The 9,143-nt window shown below is 38.8% G+C and overlaps 1 pseudogene; it reads left to right on the top strand.

Moving 5' to 3' along the window:
• Positions 1-1,350: 1,350 nt before the first annotated feature.
• LOC102814228 lies at positions 1,351-1,940 on the top strand (annotated as a pseudogene).
• Positions 1,941-9,143: the final 7,203 nt, after the last annotated feature.

The raw sequence follows: 9,143 nt of genomic DNA, 5'->3' as shown, positions 1-9,143 counted from the left end.
CTGCTTCTAGACTGGCTCGCTGCCTCGGCTTGGCTGTGGCCCTGCCCTCTGGCCTGAGGACTTCTGGCTGCCGGCCACCTTGGCTGGGTCTATTCAGAAATCACTGTGTTTTGCTTTCACCTGCAGATTTCTTCTAAATGGGTGTGGGGAACTGGCACCCAGAACCTTAAACAAGATCCAAAGCTCCACAGTTTTTCTGTGGACCGCTCTTTCTCTTCAACAATAGAAGACAACAATCTCAGACTGGTGTACACAGAAACACCACCCAGCATTCAACCCAAATATAGAAATAGCCAAAGTAAAACAAACTTTCAAGACGGAAAAATAGGGAATTAGAGATATCAATTTATAATGAAGACAACTACAAAGAAAAAGAGGAAAGAGTACAACTACAAACCTTCCTAATTATAAGGAAGTCAAATAAATTTCAAGATAAAATAAATTGTTTTAAACTGAGGAAGAAGTTAAAAAATTACAGGGTAGAGTAAAAAAAAAAAAACCACAAAAAAACAAACAAACAAACAAAAAAAACGCTTTACATCAAATAAAGTAAAGAAAAAGCCATGAAGATTTTGTAAACATTAAAACTTTAGTAGTGAAGAAATTGACAAGAAAATGCACAAACAAATGAACCATGCACAGAAAAATATATGGAAGAAAGAATACAGCAGCACCACAAAAAAGCAGACAAAAAATGACTGCAATTAATTCATACCTATCAATAAGTACACTGAATGTCAATGGATTAAATCAATCAGTCAAGAGACAGAGAGTAGCAGAAAGGATAAGATTACTGGGTTTGTGTTTCTAGGGCCCCACATTTTGATGCAACTTCAACAGCCAGGAGAGAATGAATTTCCATGGTAATGTACTGGGATGGGGGCTGGCCACACCTTTAGTCATGGTAATGTGGTGTACAGGAAAAATTTTTTAGATCCCACCCCTTTCTGTCCACCAATAAGTGGTATACCTAAGTACCATTTATTGTCTTCTTATCTTGAAAGTTGCCCGTGGAAGTTCAAGAAGACTACACAGTGGATGTGTTTCCTTCTGTTGTGCATAGAGTCAGTATGAGTGGGATCAGGCTTGAAGGCACCTAACAGCAACAACATTTTATGTATACTTATGTATACATGAGAATTGTCTGGGAAACTTGTTATAATATATGAGGCTGGGTAAAAAAATTATCCATACTCTGGCTGTCGTTTATTTTAGTCAACTTTCAGAAAACACAAATACATCATTTTTCAACATAATCTCCTTGCTTTTCACTATACTTTATCTGTCAACAAGCTTTCATATTCATTTATTAAAAAATGTTTTAGGCTTTTCGGCATTGCAGCTGCAGCCATGAGTATGCTCAGGCTTCAAAAGAGGCTTGCCTCCTGTGTTCTGTGCGTGGCAAGAAGAATGTCTGGTTGGACCCCAATGAGACCAATGAAATCTCCAATGCCAACTCCTGTCAGCAAATCCGGAAACTGATCAAAGATGGCCTTATCATCCGCAAGCCTGTTACTGTCCATTCTCGGGTTCGATGCCGGAAAAATACCTTAGCCCTCCGGAAGGGCAGGCATATAGGCATAGGTAAGCGGAAAGGTACTGCCAATGCTAGAATGCCCGAGAAGGTGACCTGGATGAGGAGGATGAGAATTCTGCGCCAGCTGCTCAGAAGATACCGTGAATCTATGAAGATTGACCGCCACATGTATCACAGCCTATATCTGAAAGTAAAGGGAAATGTGTTTAAGAACAAGCGGATTCTCATGGAACACATCCACAAGCTGAAAGCAGACAAGGTTCGCAAGAAGCTCCTGGCTGACCAGGCTGAGGCCCGCAGGTCTAAGACAAAGGAAGTACGCAAGCCCCGTGAGGAAAGGCTCCAGGCAAAGAAAGAAGAGATCATCAAGACTCTCTCCAAGGAGGAAGAGACCAAGAAATAAAGCTGCCTCACTCTTGTCTGTATATAGTGGCCTGGGCAATTACATAGATCAGTCATTCAATAAAACAAGCCTTTTTTTGCCTGTCAAAAAAAAAAAAAGTTTTAGGCTGCACTTCAAGCCACAAATGTACCATTGACTTCACTTCTTCATCAAAGGTGAATCTTCATCCTTAAAGTGTTGCTTTCAGGGGACCACCAGGTGAAAATGTGATGGAGCAGGGTCAGGACTACAGAGAGGATGCTTTAACGCCTCAAAACAAAGTTTTTGCAGAGTGTCAACAGTGTGGGCAGAGGTGTATAGATGTGCATTGTCATGAGAAATCTCAATGCTGTCAGGTCCTCTGCATTTAATCCAAAAGTCTATGCTTCAGCTCTTTGGTGAGCATCTCACTGTAACAAGCACTGTTGATTGTTGAACCTTTTTCCTGATAGTGTTTTAATACTGGCCCTTAAGAATCTCAGAAAACTGTAAGCATCAGTTTTCCAGCTGATGATTGACTCTTGGGTTTTTTCTTGGTTGGTGATGGAGGTTGTTTCCATTTCATATTGTGCTGTTTACTCTCAGAAAACCAATTTTACTTCCTGTGGGGCAGCTCACCCTTTGCTCCAGAGCATGGTGTGAACATGACCTATGCAGTGTGAGCTATTTATCCTCTCTGTCCTTTCACCAAAGTGGCACTGTGACAATTCTGAAGCAAAGCAAACAGCAAGTCAATCTCAGTCACTTTCCCAATGCTGGTGGTGGTGATAGTTTTGTGCGGTAGTTTCTGACTTATAGTGACACTGAATAGGGTTTGCAAGGCTGCAAATCTTTATGGGAGCAGAATGCTTCATCTTTCTCCCGTGGAACAACTGGTAGATTTGAACTTCTGATCTTACGGTTAGCAGCTCAGCTTATAATCCACTAATTTACCAGGCCTCCTTCAACGGTAATAGCAATATATTCATTCTAATGTCTATTCCAATTTAGCTCCTCCCCTGGGCCACACAAGTGCTAGTCTGTGCTTTGAGGAAGAAAAGGAAAGAAATAAGAAGTTACGGATTTTCCTATGGCAATGGATTCCCCTTTTCACTGAGGAAACAGATGTTCCCCAAAATGAAAAATCAAATATGCAAATATCTAAGTATTCAGAGCACTGGAAGATTGTTTTATAAAAATAATTTCTTCCTGTTGGACTGGGGAAGTGGATACATAAATTTATTAACATGGATTCTCTTGAATATGGATGCTCCCTCATCTTTAAAGCAACTGCTTAAACATTACCCTAACAGTGAGGCTCTTTTTGACCATCCTATTTAAAAGAATATGGCTCTGTAAGATAAGCACTAGACCTCTAGGTTGGTTTGAATCACAAGGTTGGTGACTGAAACTCACCAGCCACTCCTCAGAAACCCTTTACAGTTTCACTATGAGTTGGAACCGACTCAATGGCACTTAACAACAACAATTTAAAAGAGTGGAGTCCTTTGGTGGTGCAGCTGGTAACTCACTCTGCTGGTAACTGAAAGGTTGAGGGTTTGAGTCCACCCAAAGACACCTTGAAAGAAATAGCCTGAAAAATTATGAATCATAGTTCTAATCTAACACACATGGGTTCACCATGAATTGGAATTGACTTAATGAGAGCTGGTCAACTGACACTTAAAATACTAAGTTTCTCTAGTATTCCTTATCTTGCAGCTTTAGTCTTTTGTTTTGTTTTGTTTGTTTGTTTGGTTTTTGGTCTTTCAGTGCAGTATGCAATGCACTTAATTATTACAATTTATTTTACCCCTACTGAAAAATAAGATTCACAAGGATAGGGATTCTTGTCTGTTTTCTTCACTGATATTTCCCTGGTATCCTAAGAGTAGGAATATAAATGAATGAATAGTGCCATTTTTTCTTATTGTATTTAGAAAAAAAAAATCTCAGTGGGAATTGAAAAACAGAAATAATTGTCTTTGTATAGACAGAGTGAATGGGAGAGCATTACTGAGTCCCCAGTCTGTCAGTCAACAGTATTCACACAAATGCTTTGCTGACTGAGATCTTTCCATTTGCTAATGGTCATCTTGTTTTCAAAGAAGACCCGTTCTTTGAACTTTTGGTTTCATATCTGTTTCTTATCAGTGACAAAGTCAACTGTGTTCTGGGCTTATACATTGTTAAAAATACTTGTTCTCTGTATGTTTTCATGTTAGGTTCAAGAAGTATAAAACAAGCTAGCCAAATCTATTTTGCATTATTTTGGAAACCACTGCACAATCCATAAGGAAACTAAATACAAATGTTCTGGTTAGTTTCCATGGGGTTTCAATAACTATTTGATGACTAGAGAGTCCGTAGGGCATTTGCAAAAACAAGCAATGGGAAGTTGGGCTGAGTTAAGAGAGAAATTGTTGCAAGCCCTCCCCCACAATTCTCAATCACAACAAGCTGTGTACTAAAACTCATATAAATGATTCTGAACTATGATGGTTCATTGTATAGTTCTTATACAAAATCAATAAAACTTAAAAATAATGCCTCTCAAAGTTCTAAATCTATGGAACAAACCTCTCTTGAGACAAAACTTTTGAGGGAGTTATTTGGCATAGAGAATTGCTGCACACTAAAAAGAAGCCCACTTCTTGCTCCTATCTGTGAAGCACTTCATGATACAGCCCTGACCCTGATTGGCAAGAGGCCAACCACTTAAGGTGAAAGAGATTCTTTCTGTCCCATTCTGTTCCCTTCCCTGGAGACAATGGGCCCACTCTCACGCATCCCTGAAGCCCCAAGGTTCGTCTCTGCTCCTAGGACAACAAAAAGGGCCTGTGAAGACCCAGGGATTTTGATAAAGACATATTGGTTTGTTTGTTTCTGTTCAAAGGGTATCATTCTCTTTCAGACTGATGACCCTGCCCTTATTGATTTAGGTCTAGATTATCATTGTCTTTGAATATCTGAAAAGCTATTTATTATATTAGAAAGTAAGACCTTAATTCATATCAAAATGTGTAAACATACTCATGGTAATACATGACAACTCAACAAATTTGAAGTGTTTAAGGGATGGATATTTATCCATCAAAACATAGGATATAAACTTTGAGAACTTTTTCAAGAACCACTTTCTCTTCCAAAAAGCTAAAATACGAGCTGTGTGCTTGAGTATGGTTTTTCCATTTTGGGATCTTTGGGATCTTAATTTATCTGTAACTCAGTAGTTTAGCAATTGGCCCGTGATGGTTGATATAGTGGAAGGAGAGGAGGCTGAACTGCAGCATGGATGTGTGTTTTACTCCTGGCTCTTTCACTCCTAAACTTCAAAATGGAGATTAACAGTAATTACTCTAAAGGATGGTTATAAGTAACTGTGTTGTTGTTGGCATTAAGTGCCGTAAAGTTGATTCAAACTCATTGCAACCCTGTATACGGCTTATGAGGAGCTGTTAATGAGTTTGAAATACCAGCTTTTTGGTTAGCAGTCCAGTGCTTTTCTATAGAGCCACACCAGAACTTCAGTAATTGTGTTAGTAGATGTCAAGCAGAAAATTATAGATCAATGACTGTTTTCACAAACCATAGAAAACAAAATGGGTGAGGGAACATTGAAAATGCAAGGCTTGACCTGCAGTGTTAGGATGTAAAGTGGCATAGCATTTATGTTGTCTGAAAAAGAAAACGATTTAAAAATTAATTGCACCCACTTGACCTGGTTTAAGTGACTGGATGATCAGAGTGCAACTTGAAGAAGAAAGAAGAGGAAATAAAGAGTAATCTGATCCAATTTGATGAACTTGACCTACACCTATAGATGCAGTAGCTCCAAAGAGGGAACAAGTCCTTACAGCAAGAAACATTCCCACACCCTCCACACACAGAGTAGACAGGGATGGGCAACTTGGACATTGGCTACCCAAATGGGTGGCGGGGGGCTACAAAGGCAAGAAGTGACTGGCTTACAACTTTTCAAGAGGGAATCTAGATCCAGAGGGCCTGGAGGAAGGTAGAATCTCCAGTGAGTAGTATTCAATCTGACTAGGCAGGGCTGATGCAATGAAATGCAGACAGGTCTCTTGTGATACAATAGTGAATAATTGTTATCAGGACTGATTGTGAGGGTTGGAAATGTAAAGGTAGATGTTTTATAGCAAGGAGGGGAGTGATTAACTTTTCAGTCTAGGAGCGGAGGTCCCTAGGACCATCAAGAGAGAAGAGCAGAGAGCGGGACCCTACCCAGAGAAGCAGTGATGCCTGAAATGGAGCCAGAGATGATGACTTGGAGCGATGGAGCAGCTGGAGACTTTAGATCCAGAGACGGAGAGCAACTGTGTACTGAAGACCTGGGAGGTACTGGGGAAGGATTGCAGGGTATACCCTTTGGTTGGTTGATGATGCATGGAGGGGATTGTAACCATGGCAATGAGATGATATACGATAGAATGAATGTAAAACTAATGTTCTCCCATGTAAACTATCACATACTTCACAATAAAAAATTTTAAAAAAAAAAAAAAAAATGAGTTGCAGCTATGTGAAACTTGTTAGGGAAATCAATCCCTTTGCATTTTAAGGATGTGAAGATATACTGTCCACATCTAGCCTAAATTGACAATTTGTGGTTCTGCCAAGTAATTGTATCACAGATATATTACCTAGCATATTTTAATTGTTAAATGATGCATTGTCTCTATAAACTTGCTTATATTTTTCACCATTTTATATTTGTGTTTTCTGGTACTGACATTTATAGAGAATGCTGTTTCTCAAAACCTAGTCCTAATCTGTGAGACTGAAAAGAGGGATATCTTTGACCTTCCTAAGCCACAAAGAAAGAACTCTGGTAGCTTAGTGGGTTATGAGTCGGACTGCTAACTGCAAGGTCAGCAGTTGAATCTGCCAGCTGCTCCCTGGAGAAAGATGAGGCTTTCTGCTCCTGTAAAGATTTATGAACCTGGAAGCCCTATATGTGGTCTCTGTGAGTAGGAACAGACTCTACGGCACATAACCACCACCACCACCAAGCTACAAAGGGTGTATTCTTGTAACAGACAGAAACTATACCCAAGCACTATAATAGGGGAATCCTGCTGTGGTGCTGTAGAATAAGCATTGGACTACTAACCATGAGGTTGTGGTTCAAACCTACCAGCCGCTCCTCAGGAAACTTACACAGGCTCACTATGAGTTGGAACTAACTTCCTGGCACTTAACAACATAAAGGGGCATTTTCTTCTAAAAGTCAGATTCAATGAAGACAACACAATTTCCAGACTTATAATAAAGCTAACATTTCTAATTTATTAGGGGTCAGCACATTGGGCTATATAGAAGCCAATCAAGGTATATGTATGAGTTGACTGACTGACTGACTCAGCTATATATAAGTTTGTTGCTGATCAGGGAAATCATAGTATCATTTCAGTTCAATGAATACTTACTACACTAGGCCTAGGGCTATGTGTTTGTGACACAATTCTTAATATAGACTTCATGCTATCTCAGTAGACTTGACTGAATTGTAGGAGAGGTACTCCACCATACCAGTAATTCAAATTAGCATGAGCTCTATCTATGATAATTTTCAGAGATGGTTAATAGAAGCATTGTTCAAAGTCCACTAACCTTAAATCATTCAGACAGCATTCTGGAAGCACTTACATAAATTTAAAAGCTTATGTTAAACAGTGGAATACTAGCTGAAAAGCTGGTGGTGAGAACTCACCAAGAGACACTTGGTAAAAGACATGATGATCTTTCATTCCATGAAAAGCCCATGTAACAGTTCTACTCTGACACATATGGAATTGCCATGAGTCAGAATTACCTCACTAACAACTGGATTTTTGTTTCGTTTTGTCTTATGTTTTCCAACAGCTCTTAAAAGCTGAGGGCCAGACTAGCATTGCTATACAGATAATAACATAAGAGATATCTGTATCTTCTTTAGTTGCTCAACATCAAAGTTGTATCGAATTGAACATCTATTAAATAGAATCCAAGAGCTGAGGGAGATTGTTGTGTGTTTGCAGATAGCCTTGAAATCAAAGAGTGGAGTTTATATGCCATGTTGTTGCTGTTGTTACATGCCATCAAGTTAGTTCTGACTCATAGCGATCCTGTTTAAAGTTTTGGAGGAGAGACTGGTGGGTGTGAACTGCCAACCTTAGGTCTAGTCATCCAGTGCTCATCCCTACTGTGGCATACCGTGGACACAATACTTAAAATATTCTCCTGACTGAAAAAAAAAAAAAAAAAAATCCAGATTATGAATGAAGAGCAAATCTCGAAGTATGATAAGACTTTTTTTTTTTTTCCATACTAAGGATTTTTTATTAACTCCAGGATCATCAAGTTAATGCAAGCTCCCCATGACTTACTTAACTGTGAAGGACCTTGATAGTTCAGTCGAATAGATTGACAACATGTGGACAACTGGGATACACTCTGCAGCTTTCTTGGACTCATATCACATTGGGATCCATGCACCTTTTCAAAGCCACTCATCATGACACTGACAAAGAATCCAGTCCTCTCAGATTTCTAATGTTTACTATAAACACAGGAACTTCCTAATGTGTAGCCTGTCTTCCATGGAATGAACCCTGCAAGTTCCAGTGGAATCCAAGTAAAAAATACCTGAAAGAACATGCATGCTGATGGATATCTTTCTGGCTCCAGCTAATTTAGAATCTGAAGTCTAATTTAGAATCTGACATCATTCAAACACTATGTCTGACATATACCTTTCTATCTGCCTATGAAGAAAAAGTCTGTTAATCAAATCAACAGTACAAATGCAAGTTCTAGAAAGGTATCTGAGATAAAGAACTGGCCAACTGTTCCTAAATACCTTTCTATAATATCAGAAGCTCCATTTACAGAGAAATATTAATTGTGCCTTAGATCTCCAAGACATTTTATTAAAATACCTTGCTTGGGCCTTTCAAGTTAGCTTTGCAATGTTAATTTTGATTGATGTATGTAAAAGTAATGCTGTTTCTTAAAAAGCAAAAATGAATTCCAAATGAATAAAATTTACTGTTTGCAAAACAAAGGGTTTATGCTTGTTAATTGGTGTATTGTTATTTAAGGATAATTGTCATAGTTTTATAGTAAGTTGCTATTATTTACAAGTGATCTGAGATGGATTCAAATCACTTGCAGATAATTATGCAGAAAATTATTGTTCCATCCGTAAACTCTAAATGACTTGTGTAGTACCATTCACCAAAT

This window comes from Chrysochloris asiatica, unplaced genomic scaffold, assembly GCF_000296735.1.
Source record: "Chrysochloris asiatica unplaced genomic scaffold, ChrAsi1.0 scaffold00001, whole genome shotgun sequence".
In the NCBI taxonomy this organism is placed as follows: domain Eukaryota; kingdom Metazoa; phylum Chordata; class Mammalia; order Afrosoricida; family Chrysochloridae; genus Chrysochloris; species Chrysochloris asiatica.
Note: the sequence above shows the minus strand (reverse complement) of the source record. Positions and strands in the feature narration are given on the sequence as shown.